The sequence below is a fragment of the Balaenoptera acutorostrata genome, chromosome 17 (assembly GCF_949987535.1).
Source record: "Balaenoptera acutorostrata chromosome 17, mBalAcu1.1, whole genome shotgun sequence".
NCBI classification, from domain to species: Eukaryota; Metazoa; Chordata; class Mammalia; order Artiodactyla; family Balaenopteridae; genus Balaenoptera; species Balaenoptera acutorostrata.
The window spans coordinates 81,435,363-81,456,919 of record NC_080080.1 but is presented as its reverse complement, the minus strand read 5'-3'; the positions used below and the strand labels follow the sequence as shown (position 1 = coordinate 81,456,919).

General features: G+C 38.4%; 1 protein-coding gene across 2 annotated transcripts in view; it reads left to right on the top strand.

Annotated features, from left to right (window-relative positions):
• SNTG1 (syntrophin gamma 1) overlaps positions 1 to 21,557 on the top strand; it is a 471,471-nt gene that overhangs the window by 317,900 nt on the left and 132,014 nt on the right. The gene's annotated exons all lie outside the window — the stretch shown is intronic.

Below are 21,557 nucleotides of genomic sequence, written 5' to 3'. Positions count from 1 at the left end.
ACGGTAAGGACTCTCCCATCCGTGAACCTGTGAAGAGGGAAAAGGAAATGTGTGCTACTTTTGCTGCTGCATCTGGAGCTGCACAAGTTACAGTCAGTGTGTGATGAGAGCTTAGTTAAGACGGAAAAGGCTGTACATTTGTACAGGAAGATATTTTGAAAGAGAGAGGCCACGGTCGCCTAACTTTTATGGCAAGATATTGTTCTAGTTGTTCTATTTTATTATTAGTTACTGTTGACAGTCGCTTACTGCGCGTCGTTCATAAATTCAGCTTTATCACAGGTATGTATGTACAGGAAAAGACATCGTATATACAGGGTTTGGTACCATCCAAGGTGTCGAGCATCCCCTGGGGGGCTTGGAACGTGTCCCCTGGGGATAAGGGAGGGCTGCTGTGAACCAGTTTGAAGGATAGTGCTGTTTACTTCAACTGCGTCCTCACCGAGTCGCTGCCCGTCTGAACTCCCAATTCTTGAAAGAGTGCTGTTGAGGTCCACAACTCCAGCAGTGGAGATGTCCGTTTCTCCTTTCAGTTCTATCAGTTTTTGCCTCACATTTTTTGATATTTTGTTGTTAGGTGTTTAGCATGACTACATATCATTGGAGATTCTACCACCTTATTATTATTTATTTCCTCACTTTAACCTGGATAATTTTTCTTGTTCTCAAGTCTGCTTTGTGTGTAATTGGTATGTCTCCTCCAGCTATGTTGATCAGCGTTAGCAAAATACATTTTTCTATATGCCTTAACCTTAAACCTATCAATGTCTTTATATTAAAATGTTGTGTGTTTTTTGTAGAACCTAGAGTTGGGTCTTTTATATCCCATTGAAAATTTCTGTTTTATAAATGATATTTAGACCATTCAAATATAAAGTAATTACTGATAAACCGAATTAATATCCACCATGTTTAAAACTCTTTTCTATTTGTTGCATATTTGTTCTTTGTTTCTCCCATCACCACCCTAATTCTTTTTTGACTTCCTTGGTTTAAATTAAGCTTTTTATGTAAAAGAGTCCATTATATCTCTTATCTTATTTTATCAATTATACTTTAAAAACAATTAGTGTTTGACTTAGAGTTTCCAATATACATTTTAAATGAATCCACATGCACTTTCAAATAGCCCTGTGCTGCTTCTTGTATAACTCAGGTACCTAATAACAGAATATTCCTGACTTATCTTTCTCATATATTATGGACATTTTTGTCATTCATAGCACTTACCTGTATTCTTCAATAAAACCATACATTGTTACTATTATTATTTTAAACTAAAATTTGTTTCCAATCAAGCAAGAATAAGAAAAATAAAATATTTTACTTTCATTTATTCCTTCAGCTCTTGCTTTCCTTATGTTGATCTGAGTGTTGACATATTTTCCTAAACCCTAAAGAAATTCTTATAACACTTCTTGCAGTACAGGGCTTCTGATAAGGCATTCTCTGTTGCTGTGTATCTGATACATTTTTTATTTCTCCACTTTAGAAGAATAATTTCACAGGATATAGAATTCTGAGTTTATGCTTTTCTATTTCAACACTTTGAATATTTCACTTCACTCTCTTCTTGATTTCATGATTTCTGATAAGAAGTCAGCTGTAATCCTAATCCATATTCCACTATAGGTAAATTTTCCTCCCACTCAATGGCTTATTTCAGAATTTTTTCTTTGTCTTTGATTTTCTGCAGTTTGAGTTTCTGTAGTAAGTACCCAAGAGAAATAGCATATAGCCACACAAAACCCTGTACACAAATGTTCAGAGCAGCATAATTCATAGTAGCCAAAAAGCAGAAACAATACATTATTAACTGATGATGGATGAACAAAATGTGGTATATCCACATAGTGGAATGTTATTTGATAATAAAAAGAATAAGTACTGATACAGGGTAAAACATGGATGAACCTTGGAAAACATACTAAGTAAAAGAAGCTATTCACAAAAGACCACATATTGAGTGATTTCATTTGCATGAAATATCCAGGTAGGCAGATCCGTAGAGACAGAAAGTACATTAGTGGTTGCCTAGGGCTGGGGCAAGGGGGTCATGGGAAGTGAGTATGGATGGGTTCAGGGTCTCTTTTGGGTTGGCAGAAAATGTTCTAAAATAAGATCGTGGTGCTGGTTACATAGCTCTATGTATATACTAAAAACCACTGAGCTGTCTACTTTAAATTGGTGAAATTCATGATCTGTGAATAATTTATCAATAAAAATGTCAGATTAAAAAATACATTTTTCAGAAGTCACTGAGTATGGTTTAAATGTGGTTTTAACATTTTACTTCATTTCATTTCATTTCATTTAACTTTTTGTGGTAAAATAAAAAGCAAATAAAGAAAACCACATACAACAAATGTATAGCTTAGTGAAGAATTTTGAGGCAAATAACCTTTTAATCATTTCTATGCCAAGAGGCAGAATTTCGTCCACCTCCCAGAAGGCCACTGTGTACTTTATCTTAATCATAGCCTTCCAAATGAAACCACTAGCCTAAATTTCATACTCATCAGTTACTTGAATGATTTTTATTTTATCTCCACACAGTATTGTTTCATTTTGCCTGTTTCTAAAGCACTTGCTACATAGTTTAGTTTCTTAATCTCCAGACTTCCTCTGGAATCTCATCTGGAATTTTGAATTTTACTGTTCATTGATAATGGAATACTTTATACAAGGAATGTTAAATGCCATCTCTTTACCTTATGTCCTGGAAATATAGCACAACTGTAGTCCTAATTATATCACATGTTAATTAAGCTTTTCTTAGTTAAGTGTAGACTCACATGCAGTTGTGAGAAATGATAGAGAGATCCTGCGTGCACTTTACCCAGTTTCCCCCCAAGAATAACATCTCACACAACAGAACAACATCACAACAGGATACTGACACTGATACAGTCAAGACAAAGCACCTCCATCACCAAAAGGACCCTCCTTTTACCCTTTATGGCCACACCTACTTCCCTCCTGCCCTCACCTGCTGCTAAACCCCTGGCAACCACTAAACTGCTCTCCATTTCTATAATTTTGTGATTTCAAGAATGTTATATAGTGGGATCATAAAGTCTAACCTTTTGGAAGTTGTTTTTTTCACTTAGGTTTCTCTGGAGATTCATTCAGGGCGTGAAGACTTAGGTTCACACAAAACCCACACATAGATGTTTATAGAGCTGTATTCGTAAGAGCCCGAAACAGGAAACATCTCAGATATTTTTTAATGGTTAAATAGACTGTGGTATATCCATACCGTAGACTACTACTCAGAAAATAAAATGAGTGAACTATTGATGTAGCGTGAATGGTTATAGGCCTTTAACATCTATTCAGAATTCCTAGTGGTGCTCACTTCAGTGTAGAATGAACACGCAGATGTTTATCATTCCTAGTTAATGAACATCAACGTACAACTTTTCTTTAGTTTTGCTGAATTTAGAAAAACAACTGACTATTTAGCACAAGCAGGTTTTATGAATTCAAACCAAAAAAATGTAAGAAAAATGCTGCAAGTAAATTCTTCTGTTAACATATTGAGTATTAGTTGGCAATACTGATTTTTGGAATTTGGCCAGCATGATTGTTTAATTGTTTACAGAGATTTAAAAGGTAAACCTTAGGGAAGTGGCTCATTCTAAACAAATGTTTCTATTACTTGTTTTACAATTATTCAGCATTCTGAAAATAGGTAGTAAAAATAATGTGAGAAATTACAATGAAAATAAATTGAGAAGTTTTTCTATGTAAGATAGATAGATAGATAGATCCAAGGTATGTGTGTATATATTTAAATAATCTCTATTTATGCTACAAGCTTATTTCACAATATAATGTTACTTTATCTATAGTATAAGTAGTATAAGTCTCCTTGCTGGGTCTGAACCTAAGCCTGGCAAATACAATGAGATTTATTAAATTTTTTGATATTTACTTTTTTTAAATGTTTACTGGGAGGAACAGAAAACAAAATTTCAGGCAATCATTGTTTTGTTCATTAGAGGATCTTTTGGAGATATTGTAGTGATAGGATAAATCATATATGTGACTGAATTGTAAATTTATCGGCTTTTATTTTTCTTGGGTGTGTATTAAGTAATTAAGTCTAAAAGGCAAGACACACAGCTTTGATTCTTTTCTTTCCTTTCACACACCTCAGCCTGTGGACTCTTCCTCTCAAGTAAATCACAGATATGTTCACTTCTCTCCATGGGTAACCACCTCCTCATGTGTGATGCTATCCTGTTTGTCTGGACTTCCACAGTGGTCTCCTAACTGCCCTCACTACTCCTCTGTGTGCCCACCCTCACCATGATCAACCTGCTGGTGGTTCCCCAGCATGCAGAGAAGGAGTGCAAACCCTTTATCTGGGCTTACGTGAGCTACAGGCTCACCTCTCTGAAACTCATCCGGTACCCCTGTCCCTTTATCCCTCCAAGGGTCAGCCCCACCCCACCCATACTTCCGCTGGGCCCTCCCACCCTGGGCTCACAGGCACCTTAGCACCTTTGCCCTGGTCATGTCTCTGATCTCCTCATGGTTGGGGTGTCCTCCTCATTCAGACCTCAGACTAAAGTTCTGGTCAGAGGCCTACCCTGAGAAGTCACTCACCTATTTGACCCTCTCCACTTGCCATCTGGGGCTCTCCAGCATCATGCCAACGTTCCTAGAGGGGGATTTTCCAAGATAATTGGGAACTAGAGCCCTGCCTTCAATAACAAAAACACAATGGAAGGAATACATATTCCCTCACTCAGTTGCATGGAGAGTAGAATGTAAACCAGTAGACTAATTTTGGCCAAATTGGTGTTCTCACTAAGGAATTTTAATCCCAAGAGCATGCAAGAGAGGTAAAGGTTAGTATGAGATTATGTTCTGTGACTGAACTATGGTCAAGACTTAAGTGCAATAGTGTAAATTTCCTCATGTCACCCCTGGTACAAACATCTTAAACAATCCATCATTTTAAAATCACATTTTTTGTGTGAAGGCAACTTTGTTCCTTCCTACCTGAGCATATTTCTCTACCCATTACTTCAACTTTGTGAGCTGATACCTTCCAACATGCTCATTTCCTATATGTTTAAAAAATTGTCTATCGTGCACAACAAACAAAACTGAATAGAAAACAACAAGACATCACCATAAACTTGTTAGAATAACACGACCCAAAAAATCAACAGTACAAAATGCTGGTGAGGATGTGGAGCAACAGGGATATTCACTCATTGCAGGTGGAAATGCAAAATGATGAAGCCACCGTGAAACACTGCTTGATGGTTTGTTACAAAACGAAGTATTATCATACAACCAAGCGTGCACATTCACAAGTATTTACCCAAGAAAAATGAAAACATATGTTCACACAAAAATATGTACAGGAAGTTTTAGTGAAGCTTTTATTCTTAATCACCAAAAACTAGAGCCAGTCAACAAGTCCTTCAACATATGAATGGATAAACAAACTGTCCTACTACCGCAAGTGGAATACTCTTCAGTAATAAAAAGGAATGATTGTCTCTACCAATGCATAAAAAACAATTGACAAAATTCAACACCTTTTCCTGATAAAAATAACAAACTGGGAATAGAAGTAAACTACCTCAACACAATAAATGCTTTATATGAAAAGCCCAGTGTTAACATCATACTCGGTAGAAAAAGACAAAAGCCTTTTTCTCTAAGATCAAGATAAGAAAAGGATGCCTACTTTCACCACTTCTACTCAACATAGTACTAAAAGTTTTAGCCATGCAATTAGGCAAGAAAAAGAAAGAAAAGACATCCAAATTAGAAAATAAGAAAAAAGATTATCTCTGCTCACAAATGACATGATTTTATTTTTTAATTATTTTTGGAGAGTTTCAATTTTATTAAAAGGAAAAAGATAATAAACAAACCGTCAGGTAAAATATAGAATTACACTGTGCTATGAAACCACTTTTTATGTAAGCAATTGTTCAGGATTCTTGTACTTCTGAGGTTTAGCTGGAAACTTAGGAGTAGATGGATTGGTAGAGACGCTTTTCTTCTGGGCTCCAGCAATGCTTTGTCTACTGTCTTAGTGGCTCTGAATTATCTACTTAATACAGATGACATAATTTTATATGTAGAAAATGCTAAAGAATTCATTAAAAACTATCAGAACTAATAAAAAATCTCTTAAAAGTTATTGGATGCAAAATCAACTCACAAAAATCAGTTGCATTTTTATACACTAAAATGAACAATCTAAAAAGGAAATTAAGAAAATAATTCCATGTATAATAACATCAAAAAGAATAAAATATTTAGGAAAAAAGGGAATCAAGGAGTCAAAAGATTTGTATACTGAAGGCTACAAAATGTTGCTGAAAGAAATAAAGAAAGAAATGGAAAGACATCCCATATTCATGAATTGGAAGATGTAATTTTGTTCATATGTCAACACAACCCAAACCAGTCTACAGATTCAATACAGTCTCTAACAAAATCCCAATGACTTTTTTTTTTTTGTAGAAATAGAGAAATCCATCAAAGGACCACAAAGATCAAACCATAAAGGACAATGAATAGCCAAAACAAAGTGGGAGGTCTCACACTTTCAAAACTTATTATAAATCTAGAGTATAATAAATCTTATTATAAATCTATGTGGTACTGGCATAAAAGCAGATGTAAACTGATGGAATAGAACAGAGAGCCCAGAAATAAACCCTCATATGTATGGTCAAATGATTTTTGACACAGTTGCCAAGACCATTCAATGGGAAAAGGACAGTCTTTTCAACAAATGCTGTTGGACCCTTCCCTCTCACGATATAAAAAATTAAAGTAGACTAAATATCTTAATGTAAAACCTAAAACTAAAAAACTCTTAGAAGAAAACAGCAGAAAAGCTTCAAGACATTGGATTTGGTAATGATTTGTTGACTATGACACCAAAAGCAAAAGCAACAAAAGGAAAAATAGAGACATACAATGGAATACTATTTTGTCATAGAAAGAAGGCTAATCCTGTCAAATGGGGCACCTGAATGAACCTTGAGGACATTATGCAAGTGACAGAAGCCAGACACAAAAGGTTAAATTCTGTAGTATTCCACTTATATGAGGTCTCTAGTGAAGTCAAACTCATAGGAACAGAAAGTAGAATGGTGTTTGCCAGGGGAGGGACAGGGGAGAGGAAATGGGGAGTCTTTTAGAGAAGACAGAGTTTCACTTTTGCAAGAAGAAAATTTTCTGGAGATCAAAACAATGGTTGCTTAACACTACTGAACTGTACACTTAAAGGTGGTTAAAATGATAAACTTTAGGTAGTGTGTATTTTACCACAATTAAAAATGTAAAAGAATGAAGAGGTCACATAAAAATTCAGACTTGTGGCTTTTCCTGAAAAAGTTAGATGCTCTGGCAGCTCTAGGCCTACACATCTTCCCTGTTTTCCACAGTCTCCATCCTTCCTTGTCCGCCCCTTTGCCTGTTCCTTAAATTCGATGGTTATTATCAGCCATTTCATTCTTCTCACCACTGAAGCGACTTTCTGATCACCAGTTTGGTGTTTTCTGTTTTGTCTTGTTTTTAAGACTTCTGGGATAATGCCCTTCTCTTTCTCCAAAATGTAAACCATATCCACTCAGAGTATACAGTTGACCCTTGAATGAGGCAGGCAGTTGGGGGCACCTACCCCTCTATCGCCCAGCCCACCCGACCCCCAGCCCCGTGTAGTTGAAATCTGTATTCTGCTCTCTCAGCCTCAGAAACAAAGGAGTTTTGATCAATGCCTCGCCCAGGGGCAGGAAGCTGAAACAGTCTGGACGGAATCAGGACTCCACCCCTAGTTCTTTTGTTTCCACATATCGGGATCTCTAGTCAAACACAAACTTTTCCCCACACTTAGTGAATTCAAAGATTGTGAAATGAAAATACAGGTACTGTATTTACTGGAAAAAATTTGCATATGTGTGGACTCCTGCAGTTCAAGCGGGTGTTGTTCAAGGGTCACCTGTATTTTCAAATCTCGCCTTCTTCCTCTTTCTCTGAGTTTAGTCATGTGTTTGTATGGCTGAAGCTTTGGGGATTCATCCTGTGTCAAACAGCCATGGTATTTAAATGTTGGGAGTCCTCCTTCCTTGTCCCGTCGCTCTGAATGTATGTCTGGTCAGATACGTCTATTTCACGGATGCCCCATATATTTATTGAATAAATCTATTAATAGAGTATTTCTATTATAGAAATACATAGAAGTTCTATCATAAAGTATTTATATGAAATTCTTAACGTTTCAATTAATCGAATTATTTTTTCTACTGTTAGCTGACATTTATTAAGTAAATACAAGGTTCCCAGCTCTTCTCTAAGCATTTTACTGAAACTAAAACACTTAATCTTCATAAACTTGTTAGGTAGAAATGACTATTACTATTGTTTCAAGGAGGAGAAAGACGTGTCATAGAGAAATTAAATCAATTGCCCAGGGTTATACAGCTGGCAGATTATGGCAATAGAATTCAAACGAATGGAACCCAGCTCCAGAGCTCAAATTTTAACAAGTACATGCCATTTAGAGTAAATAGTTTGGGAGTGATTTTCTTACAGTAATCTTTCTTCTGAAGACGATATAAAAATTAAAGTTCTTGACTGCTTTTTTTTCTTTTCCTTCCGGAATGTGACACAGTTTGGGGGTTGAGGGACTCTCCTGATTATTCAGGGCTCTGATCTGAATGTGAATCTCATCTGATGCTCCAGATCTGTCGTGTGTGTCCTGTGCTTTCTCCCCTGCAGCCTCTGGAATGGTTTTCTCAGTGCCTCTCCTCTGCCTGTGTCCCCTGGGGGAACATTCTTGGCTGTTTACTTTATCCCATCCAACTCTCCTCCGCCTTCCCAATGTCCCTGATGGTTCACTTACCCTCATCTGCAGAGGCGTGAGATTTGTATGCCCTGCTTCGTTGTGACTCACTGCAGGGCCCCTCCCTGTGCTTCCCCACCAGCCCGATCCTGAGGGCAGCCCCACGGTGGCTCCTGGGGCCCGCCAGCGTCACCGCCGCCGTGGTCCTCTGTGGCAGGGTGGCCGTGGAGCCCTGCTGCTGCTGGTCTCCCTACTGCCTCATTCCTCTGTTGAAAATTTCCCCAAGTCCCTAATTAAATCCCCCTGTCTGAAATACCCACTTTCTATTGACCAGATCTTGACAATTACAGATATTTATATTTTCCTGGGCTCTTAATAAATATGGCTCTGTTTTTCTGTGGAGAAGTTCAGTAAATGTTTGTTGATTAGGATAATAAATTGGATGAGGAAAAGTTATAAAAATAGATGGATTCCTAACTATGGAGACTATAAAATAGTAAGACCTTAATCTAACTGAGGAAAGAACACATGTCAAACATCTGGAAATAGAATATTACACATTGTTTTAACTCACCAGGCTCAACTTCACAAAGCCTTCCATCGAACATTCTTAAAGCCACTCACTCTGCACCACCCCCCGCTCCCTGTCTCCACCCCACACACATTTATACTCACTCTGACTGTGGAGTCCAAGTTTGTTTGGCAAATATTATCATATTTTCCTTCCTTGAGGTCTTTTCCCGCATGGACAAATGTAACTTTGGGCCACCCCATGGTCAGGTGCGTGCAGCCGCCTTTGGGATGGATACAGCCGCTTTCCGTTCACTGACCTGAGATATCTTGAAAATGTACAGGAGAGAAATACGTCTCCATCCATTGCAGCAGTCGGAGCTGTAGTGCCTGGTTTACTTAAAGTTATTTACTGTTTACCTGGAGAGGCTCTCAGGCAAATGGACAAGTGCCAGACATTACAGCATCATAAAAAACCCAAGCAGTAAATGGAAACGAACTCTTAGTTAGCATTAAAATAATTGGATGAAGTATACTGTTGGCATGAAAATGTTAACAACATAAAGTTACGAGAAAACATCTATAATATCTAAAGTGTTTCTTTCACACTGACTTGATGTTGAAGTTCTGGTCAAAGACGTTTTATATTCTTCATGGAAGTATATTTTGATGATCAGATACAGAATATTTTGCGTAGTCTAAGAATGATTAGGAATATTTTTACTTTCACAACAGAAATCAGCCTGTATTTAACAGTAAAAAAATATTCCGTTGAGGAAATTACAAGTTGTGAAAATGAGGGAATACGCATGTTTTTAAATGTTTTTAAAGTGATGTAGCTCAAATACTGTGTGAGAGACACAAAACCATGATTAGCATTATTTTTACTAACAAGTATTGGGTATCCAGTGTACACATCACATCCCTTGGATAAAACAATCATACTAGAAACTCTGTTTCTCCCTGTAAAGAGTTTATCCTTTAATATGACAACGCCCACAAAACAGAGCCCTGTTAGTTTGAAGGCATACGATATAAGCTACCGTACACAGCATACAATATAAGGCGTTACCAGATGCTACTGAGAGACAATATATAACATTTGCTTTATTTTGAGCTTTTTGTACTTTCTCCCTATAATGATTTATGCTCCATCTATTCAAGGAATGTAAAGTTTATGCTTACTGGGTAGCAAATAACTTTGACCACATCAAATGAAATTCAAAACCTATACTCATTCCCTTCGTTAGACCCACTGAGGTGACACGTGAAGGACAAGAGCCTGCACCAGGTCCTCCACTTTGTTACTCTGAACGTAACGTGATGAATCTTAGCGACCCTCCGAGGTGTTTCCTCCTCAGCGTTTGGGATAACGATATATATCTCCCAGTTGCTTCAAAAAGAGCTGGATGATTTGTTTGGGAGTTTCTTTGGCCAAGCAACGTCAAAGAGAAGGCATGCCTGATTGTTCTTAACGGGGCCCTTGACAAGGCACAGCTGCTGTCAGCCCGCGCGGTGGTTTCTGCTCAGCGATGGAATGACATGGTATTTCCGTGAACAGAAGCCGTGCTGGGCCTAGAGTCCCAGCCCCACGCGGCACAGACACACTGACCGAATCTCCCGTTCAGGAAGCCCGGGTGGGAACAGTCTGCAGCACAGTTGGAGCGACGTCCCCGTCTGGTGATCTGGTAGCTGCTGCCCCATCAGTCTCTTTTCCCTACCCGACCTGTGCTGGGCAGGTGCTCTGTCTGGGGACCTGGCTGCCCAGGTTGCTACGACAACAGAGAAATAATAGATGCGGAAGTAAGAGCAGCTTTTCTCCTCCTCTCATGACTGACAAACGTGAACTCTTATCCTGCTCAGGACTTCAAATATAACTAAGGCGGGTAGAGTGAGGAAGAGGGGCTTTCAAGGGCGCGGGTCTCGGGCAGGGAGCGCGGCGCTCCTCACCGCCTGCCTTTCAGAGGAAATGCTGGGGAGAATTACAGTCAGTAGCTTTCTCCAGCACTCTTTGCGAGCTCACGTGCCCTCAGTGAACCCCCGTTCTTCTAAAATCGCTAACTGAACATAAACCATTTCAATTTTATGGCTCAAGATTTCTGAAGTTGGCATTCATTTACTTGAATTTATTTAAAGAGGTAGAGTTTAAAGCCCCTGTTACTCAACCATTGTTCTGGGGTCACACAAGATACGCAAGATTCCGGATGGCCTCTGACACGATGCAGTTTTAAGACAAGACAGGCTAATATCCGGGCACCAAGCTATGTTTCACATCTTGTCATGATCAGCTTGCCCTTTCCCTGAAGTGTCTTTAGGTTGAGACAATGGTGCGTGTGGGCTGGAGAGGATGGGGTGAGCATGGGGTCTGAGCCTGACGCTGAGTGACTGACACAGAGACTCCCAGACAGTCTTTTCTGTTTTCTGTTTTTGTCATTCAGGTAGCAGGTGGCAGGAGTGTCCTCTGGGACTCCTTTGAAAAGAAATAGGGTTCAAAGTAGAAGAGGAGACTTGAGAGAAGTTCGAGGTGGCAAAATAAAAAGGCAATAAATTTATACTTTTGCTAAGGGCCATCCTTACATATTCTCAGTAATTTCCGTATGAGTAAGATGGGGACATACACAACTTCCAAACAAGGTGCATGCATCTCATAAAGTGATAAATATCTTAATGGCTTTTATAATTGTCCTGTCTCCACCGTTTTTACGCGTGATAGATTTCTCTGAAGACTGGAATTAGAAGTAATTATGAAGTAATAAAATATATCTATTTTTTCGTCATGTATTTAGCAACATATAAGGCAGATTATTTTCTCCCTACTCATTTAACACATTATATTTGAGACACACATCTATTTTCAAGTATTTGAAATTACCAGACTCTCAGAGAAACCACTGTTTTCCGGTGGCAGGACAGCTGTGTTTCTCCCCCTGCAAACGTCGGTTGCCAAGGAAATGCTGGCAGAGCGAGCCTGGTGGCCCTGCAGTGCTGCTAACGGTATCCAAGCATTTCTGCATCGCGGGGGGAATGGCGTCTAAAATTCAAAGCTACGTATTTAAATAACTCATGCAATAGAATGAGATGAAAGACTATGGGAGGAAATAATACTACAAGCAGTTCTGCAGTATTTACTCCTTAGTCCTATGTTGTGCAAACATGTTGGGATAATGTGTGTAAACAAATACTTAGCGACTGTGTGTGCTGCAGCTACAGATCCAATGTGGGTGACACCGCGTCTCGCTTTGGTTTTCACATCTTGACAATTCATTTTGTACGAGATGATCTTATACAGAATTCTATAAAAATAAGGAAAAGTGTTATGATTTCTCTCCTTTCCTTCAAGAATTCCACTTAAATCTGGTGCACTGTTTGCAAACTAGACATCCATGTAGCTGTGGTTAAGCTTATGGATTTAGAATAAATATGTGCATTACTGACTTCCGTCTAATGTGATTATACGAAATGTTATCATCTGTATGGGACATTGTTTTTAAACATTCTGGTTTTTCTTGGATGTATATGAAGATCTTCTGTACTTCACTTGTCTGCCTCAAGTGTATCATAACCACGTCCTATAAGAAATATGCTCCGTATTTTTACCCTGGAATGGATGTCTTTTCTCCCCCTTCCTCCCAAGATTCGAACTGAACGTACGTTAATAGGCAATGACTGCATTTTATAAACTTAACTTTCTATCATTTAAGGAAGACGGGGGCCATTCAAACAAAGGTCTGACTTAATTAAACATTTTAAGGCCTCAGTAAACGTTTGATTACACTTGGTGTGGTAAGTGGACCTTTGCTCATTTGAAAAGTCGCTGATGCCCTCCACGGTGTGACCTGCGAGAGAAGTGTGGGAGCAGAGGCACAGCTGCTGAGACCTTCGCGTTGCGGGCAGGTTCGGCCCACGCGTGTGTTTGTTCTTGTCCTGCTGAGCAGTGAGAGAGGGTGCGGCGCGTCAGTGGTATCAGCGCTACTAGCAGCGTGACCAGAGACACACTGTGATGCCTGCTATTGCTGAGTAGATTTGGGTTGAGTAATTCCCACACGCTCTCCGCTTTTTAAAACCTTCCTGATCTCTTCCTGCTCCTTTTAATGTATTCTAGCATCTGTCTTCTCACTGATGATTGTCTCTACAACTAAAGGGCTTTATCAGCCTCCCGTCAACACCGCACCTGCTATATCACGTGTGTGGTGTTTGAACGTGTCAGATGCTCGATGTACGTTCATGCATTAACCGAAATTCTGTACTCGTCCGTCCCGATGCACAAGAAAGTACGTTAAGCAAGTGCAGTCTCCGCAATTTAGAGGGAAGCCACTGACGCCTGGGAGACTCTCTCCCAGCACCTTCTCAGACCCGGGCGGCATGGTGGCGGGCAGAGCTGGAGTCCACAGGTAAAGGGACGGGTGGCTCTGGGACATGGTGAACAGCGGCTCCAGGTCTCTGTGAGAGTCAGAAATGCTTCCTAAGGAGTTGTTTAAGCTTTACCATTAACCTTTTGGGGCAGTGGCCCAGTGGGAAGAAGGGGGAACTCACTTACTCATGTAGTTTTACTTCTCAGTCTGTCATATATCAGATGTTATGTTTGAGCAGGTCAGTTCACTTTTGAATATTTTCAAATTCTCATTCGTAACATAAAAGCTAATAACTTTTGCCTTGTTCTCATCACAGGCTTTATTTTATAAACTGAAGGCTTCACTGTAGCTGGCACAAATGGTAACACATGATTCATTTATATCAACGTGAATCATACAACCGAATGTAAGACTTTTAGCAAAAACTAATTAACGAATCAAAATAATTTCTTAGACAACATGGCCCAATATTCGGGAGAGAGAGTATTGTCAAAATGAATTATTGTTGGGATATTTTAACAATGTTGTGTCACGTGTCATTGCCATGTCTGACAATGTGGTGTTTAAAGAGCCATTGAGTGTGTCCATTGGCTGAGAATGATGGAGAAGGTCAGGACAGGATGGGGGACCCCTGCTCTGTTCAGCCAGCTGTTAGCCTGTTGGTCTGGTTTTGCTCCTGTGGTTTAAAGAATAATCTACATTCAGTGAGATGCAAGATTCAAGCTTATTATTTTTCCTGTTTTTGTCCAGTAAAGAGTACACAGAATCCTCTATGCACTTTCTTACAACATTATTCTGGTAGTATTATTAACACTTAACCATTTAATCCATTCGGATTTATCATTAGTGTATCCCCAGCTGTGCTTGCACCATTTATGATACCGGTCCTTTTAACACTAGGTTTAAATAAAAAAAGACACTCTATCATGTATTACAAGTTCAAATACATTAAGATCTATTTTGGAGGTTCTATCCATTTCTACTGATGAATTTGTCCATTTGAATATTAATACATTGATTTGATTATAGGATTTAACAGCATATTCAGGGATTGATAACTTCTCCCAATTCCTACTACTCTTCTTCTTAAAGTATTTCTCAGATGTTCTGGGGGACATTTTAAAACTTTCTGTTGACTTAGTTTGTTTTTATTGAAAACTTCACCAAGTATATGGCATATCGTTGCAAGAGCTTAGATTTTATTTTCTGTCCTTCAATAAGGATTTACAATTTCTTTAAAGCAATCTCTGACAATTAGTTAAATTTCTAAAGATTTTATAGGATTCTCCCCCAGATTTTTAATAATTTTCCTGGTGTTTATTGCTATCATAGGAAAAAGGGTATTTTTATGTTACAGTAATCTTATATGAAGCTACATTATCTTTTAAATTCCAATTCGCATTTTAGTGGAGTATACTTGGAGTCTGAAATTATATTTTTAATAAAAAAAATTGTATTTTCTTTTTATTTATTTATTTATTATTTATTTTTGGCTGTGTTGGGTCTTCGTTTCTGTGCGAGGGCTTTCTCTAGTTGCGGCAAGTGGGGGCCACTCTTCATCGTGGTGTGCAGGCCTCTCACTGTCGCGGCCTCTCTTGTTGCGGAGCACAGGCTCCAGACGCGCAGGCTCAGTAGTTGTGGCTCACGGGCCTAGTTGCTCCGCGGCATGTGGGATCCTCCCAGACCAGGGCTCGAACCCGTGCCCCCTGCATTGGCAGGCAGATTCTCAACCACTGCGCCACCAGGGAAGCCCTGTATTTTCTTAGTAGTTATAAAATTAATTCCATTTTCTTATTTTATTTTATAAGTAAAACTCATCAATATTTTTGAAAACTAATGGGCATCTTTATCTAGTACCTGATTTTGATTGACATGGTTTCCTTGTTTTAACATTTGGGATAATTTTTACTGCTTTTTAAAATTGACGTTATTAATTTTATTCATTCAAACATATTTAATGAAGGCTTTTCATGAGCCAGGTGCCATGTTAGGCCCTTTGACTACATCTGAGAACAGGATGCAGCCTGCTGCCCTGGTGTGGAACCCAGCTTCACGGGGCAGAGACAAGTGACAGCACATTAGACACAGTGTGTCAGCACAGTGCAGGTGGGTAGGAAGGTGCTGACAGGCTCTGAAATGACAGGCAGTGCAGGTGAACAAAGACAGAGGTATGTGGAGAGCTATCATTTGTAAAAGGTTGATGAATGTAGGACTCATCGGGGTGACTTTTGAGCAAAGAGTAGAAGGAGGTAAGGGTGTAAGCCACACAGGTATTTAGGGAACGACCATGCTGGGCTCAGGGGACAGGCAGGCATATTCAAGAAGCATCGTAAGGTTTTCTTCTATTCCTATTTTTCGTAGAGTTTTTATTAGGAATTGCAGCTCAGTTTGACCAAATGTCCTCTCAGAATCTCTAAGGGAGGGGAAAAATCTACCTACCTCTCTCTCTCTCTGTCATCTCTCTATATATCAATAGATCTATGTATCAATAGATAATGTATGTATATTTAACTTGATGAAAGTAATTACTTTGATAATAGCATCTGATATTTATCCAGGTTTGCTGTTTTGAAATAAAACCTACTCAGTCATAGTTCAGTTTCTTTTGTCACTTGGAGTCTATATGCTAATAGTGTGTTTCTATTAATTAATGATAGTTAATTAATGATGATTAATTAATTAATGATAACATCTATATTCATATTAATAATGGTCACGTTTTCTCTTCATAAAATTTCCTATTAATTTTCATTTTAGTTTGATTTAATAACATGAATTAAAGCAACTTCAATAATTTTATGCTGGAATAATTACTTCTTAAAGAATTAGGTAAAACTTAGTTTTGAACCCATCTGTTCCTGATGTCTTTTTAAAAGTAAACTTTTTACCTATTTAAAAATTTAATTTAACCTGCCTAATGGAACATAAACTAGTCAGTTGGCACACAGCAATAAGAAAATACAGTAAAATATTACTTGTATCATTGAACAGATCATCTTGGAATTAAAACAGGTGCCAAAATAGTGTTACTATAGTGTGTGCACTAGCTAACAATGCATCCTGCTTGTTGAGTTAAAGTTCACCTTATCTAGAATGTGACATTTCATCCACTTTTTTTACATAGAATCTTATTTTAATGAGGTCTTTGAAAGTGATGGGATCTTTAGTCATAGCTTTAAGTATTACAGTAAAAATGGATCACGTGTTCTACATAATCTTGCCTCACTAAAGTAAATGGTTCTCTTCCATGTTGAAATTCATTGATATATTATCATTACTATATCCTGATTATTAGAGCTGACATTTGTTATTCAGTCAACCTTCATTCTTATTTGTAATATTTACCAAAATTGAAAAATTACTGCATACTTGAATACTACTTTAAGCTGAAACTTTAGGAATTCAGAAATATTAAATATGTAGTAGTTCTTTTTTAAACATACACCTATGTATACATTTTTGCTGTGACTTTTTATTTTACAACAACATAACATTCAGACTTGAAGTGCCTATGTAAAGGATCCTACTGTACTTATTTATGTACATGGAATGCTTTTCACAAATTAAAATGCAGGAAGGGTGGTGAAATGAATGAATGTGTGAAATGGGAATGTCACGTCACCTTTCTCCAGCTGTTGTGTCCACAATAACCCTAATCCTCATCCCTTATTCCATCTATTTTTAGCTTTTCCAGCACAGTTCTGTGTCACTTGGTGGTAGCAATTCAAGGTGAGAATTTCTAAGTTATCCCCAATTCCTTTCTTATCTTGCATCGATTCCTCCAGATTCTACATGATACTTGATTTCTCACAATTGATTCACCCACTACTTCCAATGGTGACGTGATTTTCCTAGGTACAGTTCTATACCTTATTTTCCAGCTGGATAATTTCTGCTGTTACACTTGATTCACTATCCAACCCACAGCACCAGGGCTTGTGGACATTACAGACCCTGTCGTTGCTTGGACGTCTCTCTCTTACGAAGGCCCAATCTCCTGCCCTGGGAACTGGCATCACATTGCCCACCTGTCCTCTGTAGGTGTGAAAGTGGACACCTGTCCTCACACCCCACAGGGGGTCGTGTGCACCTGCCCCCGACGCCCCCGACACTCCACAGATTCCTCCGAAAACCTGAACGTGAATGTAGAGTGACGGGGGCCAGAGGACCTGACCCCATTCAGGAAAGCCTTACAATTACAGTTTCATCTCAAACTCTTATGCTGTAATAATATATGGAATAAGTAAATTCTTTCTTCCCCACAATTAATATGAATAAAAAATGATTACATAATGAAATGCTTTGTTTACTCAGTGTTCACAGGTGAACACCATCTCAACATGAATAGTAAAGCTTGATATATTATCTAGTGTTAGCGTAGTTGTTTTGTCTGAAAAACAGTTTGTTTAAAATCATTCCTCAAAGTCACGTTCAGTTTCCTTTTCTGCCAGAGGTCAAGACTTTAAGGAAATTATTTACTGCAGGTAACAACATGTCAAGAGGGACGAGTCCAAAGTCAAAGTGAAATTCTAGGTAACTGCTTTGCAACACGGCCGTCAGTGAGTTGCAATGCTTCTCTTCCTCTCTGGAGATCTGAATCTTGTCTGGCTGTTCTGACATCATGCTGGGCTAAGAGCTGAGGTCTTCACAAGCCGTCTCAGTGCTCGTTTGCCACTGAAGATGTGTGTGTGTGTGTGTGTGTGTTTCCTAATGTGTGCTTCAAGCAAGTCCAGGCAAAACAGAAGTCTCTATTTTCATCAGTTAAAAACAACAGCCAAGGTTGGAGTGGAGGAGGGATGAGTAGGCAGAGCGTAGAGGATTTTAGCGTTTAGCGAAAATACTCTGTATGATTCGCTGATGGTGGATACATGTTCGAACGCACAGAGTGCTCAGCACCAAGAGTGAAGCCTAACGTAGGCCACGCACTCTGGGTGATGTTGCCGTGTCAATGTAGGTTCGTAAGTTGTAACAAAGGTCCCGCTCAGCGGAGGCATGTTGATCATTGGGGAGACTGTGCATCTGTGGGATGAGGGTCTAAGGGAAATCTCTGTACTTTCCCCTCAATTTTGCTGTGAACCTAAGACTACCCTACAAAAATAAATTCTTTAAAAATGAAAATATAAAATAATCCCCAGCTATGAGCACTTTTGACTTCATAGCAAAGCAGTGGCAGACAGCTAAATTCCTCTTTGGAGTCTCGTAGCAGATAGGATGGCCCCCGACAGGATGGAGGAAGGACAGAGACCACGAGAGGATTTTATGAAGTTTCGCTTCTAACAGACGAATGGAGCTTAAGAATGTTCAGTTCGCGGACTGAGCTGTTAGCTTGTCCCGGTTTAACAGAGTCAACCTATAAATATCTCCTTTAATTCCACTTCCCTTTTCTGTTTTTACCGATTGCCATTTTTTACCAATCTCTGTCCCTTTGCTCACGTACTCACCCAAGGCAATATGAGAGAATACCTGTGCTGATATATTATCTGATTAAAATGCACATTTGATTTGCATCATAAAATGTGAATGAACATGAAGAAGACAGTTGGATTGGTGCTGATTTCTGATTTTGCAGGAAGATGACATTCATCATTATTCATGGTGTGGAACCTATATTTTCCAACCTGACAGTATCAGGCCAATGAAATATGCATCCAAGGCATAGTAGGAAACCTGAAAAAAATTTAAAAACACATTATGTCAATCCTGGTCACTGAAAAGATGGATATTTCTGCATTAAGAAATGTGTATGTGTCAAGGGCTTGAAGTTATGCTTATCCAGAAAGATACCCATAATTGGCCTTTTATTAAAAACAAAGTAAAATAAAGTTCTCTCTCTAGGGTAAGATTTTATAATTTTTGAAAAGTTTTTATTTTTCTCAGTTACACTTGACCAAAACTTCAAGACTGATGTATACAAATGTAAAGCTTTAAAAGAAAAGCAGTTGCCCATTGCCTATTTCTGAGGTAACTATATTTAACTTATACATTTCTACTTTATTCTCCTATTTACACTTGAGATGCTTGTAATGTTATTTTTTATTTAACGCTAGACATTATCTATTGCACGCTTACGATAGAATGTATTTAGCCATTGCATTCCACTGCCCCATGTATTTCACTAACACACTCGCAGTGCACTTACATAATAATGATTATATAAATATTAAATGCCACTTGGAAACAAGCCAAGTTCATAAATTCATACTAAGCTAAAAACTAAAGAAAAAAAATGGGGACTTTGCATGGGATTGCCTTGAATCTGGAAAAGCAGGAGAGAAATGATCTCCTCACAGTGTTATGTCTGGGGATCCGTGACATACCATCTCCCTCATTTATTTAACAATGTTGTATTTGTTTGTTGAAATAAAATCAAAACCAGTTGATCTTTGTATATTACTTTGTATCTATGCTATTCCATACTAAACTCACTTAATAACTCACCTGGCAATGTCTCATGTAATAGTGTCCATAGGCTCGTAAGGATTTTCTGTGTTCAAAATCACGTTACCTCTGAATAGTGTCAGTTTCATTTCTTCTTTCAATTTTTATGATTTTTATTAGCTCTTTTCTTGCCTTATTACAGTAAGATCTGCAGAAAAATTAAGTAGAAATGAAATTGGTGGACATTTTTGCCTCATTTCTGATCTCAAAGAGAAATGTTTCAATAATTCATAGTTAATGCTGTGATGCTTCTCATACGTTTTTGTGTATACTCTTTATAATATGAAGGATACTCCTTTGTATACTCAGTTTTCTGTGAGCTTTTATCAAATGAATGTAATCAAATGCTTCTTTGTATCTATTAAAATGATTATATAATTTTCTTCATTTTTAAAATTTTCTACTTTTAACGTGATGAAATATATTGTTTTCATGTGTGTGTCTGTATCTTCTCTGTTGTTCCGATTGGGCTAATTTTATTGTTCTGTCCTCAAGTTTACTGATTCTATCTTCTGTCACTCTATCACCAGGCCAATCCGGCAAGGTTATTTATGTTATTGTATTTTTTAGTTCTATAATTTCATTTCCTTTTTATAATTTGTATTTCTTTCCTGAGATATTGTGATTTTTCATTTGGTTCAAGGTAATTTTTAATTTCTTGCTGAAATACTTTCAAGGTGGCTTTAAAACCCTTGTCAGATGATTCCAGTATGTAATTCATCTAGTTTGTGTTACTTGATTATCTTTTCTCATTCAAATTATGATTTTCCTGGGTCTTAGTGTGACATGTTATTTTAATCCTGGCCATTTTGCTTATTTGTTAAGAGTCTCTGGTTCTTATTTACTTATTTTTCTTTTCAGCAAGGAGTCACTGTTTAGCACACAGGTCCTCGCCTAATTCTGTGGGCTGCGGTTCCACTGACAATTTAGAACCTTTTTGGTGCTAGTTGGGTCTGATTGATTCACCTGTGTCATCGGGCTTCCCCCCCCCACCGCCACCCCGTTCCTTGGTGGTGCTAGAGGAGGGGAAGGGGCTTCCCCAGGTCGGGTCCCTGCTGCCACGAAGTGGATAAAGGGACGCTTCACCTAGCAGTGGGTGGACCACCCCTCTGTGGGGAAAGAGCCTTTAAGACATCCCCCCTCTGTGCTCTTCCTCCAGGCCTGGGGGCCCTAATCGGTTTTTTTTTTTTCTACCTTTCAGAGTTCTACTTGGTTGTCTCTGGCACTTTTTTCAGTGTTTTAGTTGTACTTGTTTGGGAGAGATAACTTTATGCCATCTTGTAGGGACCAGAAGTCATTCTAAACCATTTTGATAGTCAATTCTTTAATGACTTCATGGTGAGCATTTTTCTTTATGTTTAATAAATTATGTTCCCATGTTTATTAACTGCTTCTTCACTAATTATTCTTAATTCTTCTCTTAGTTT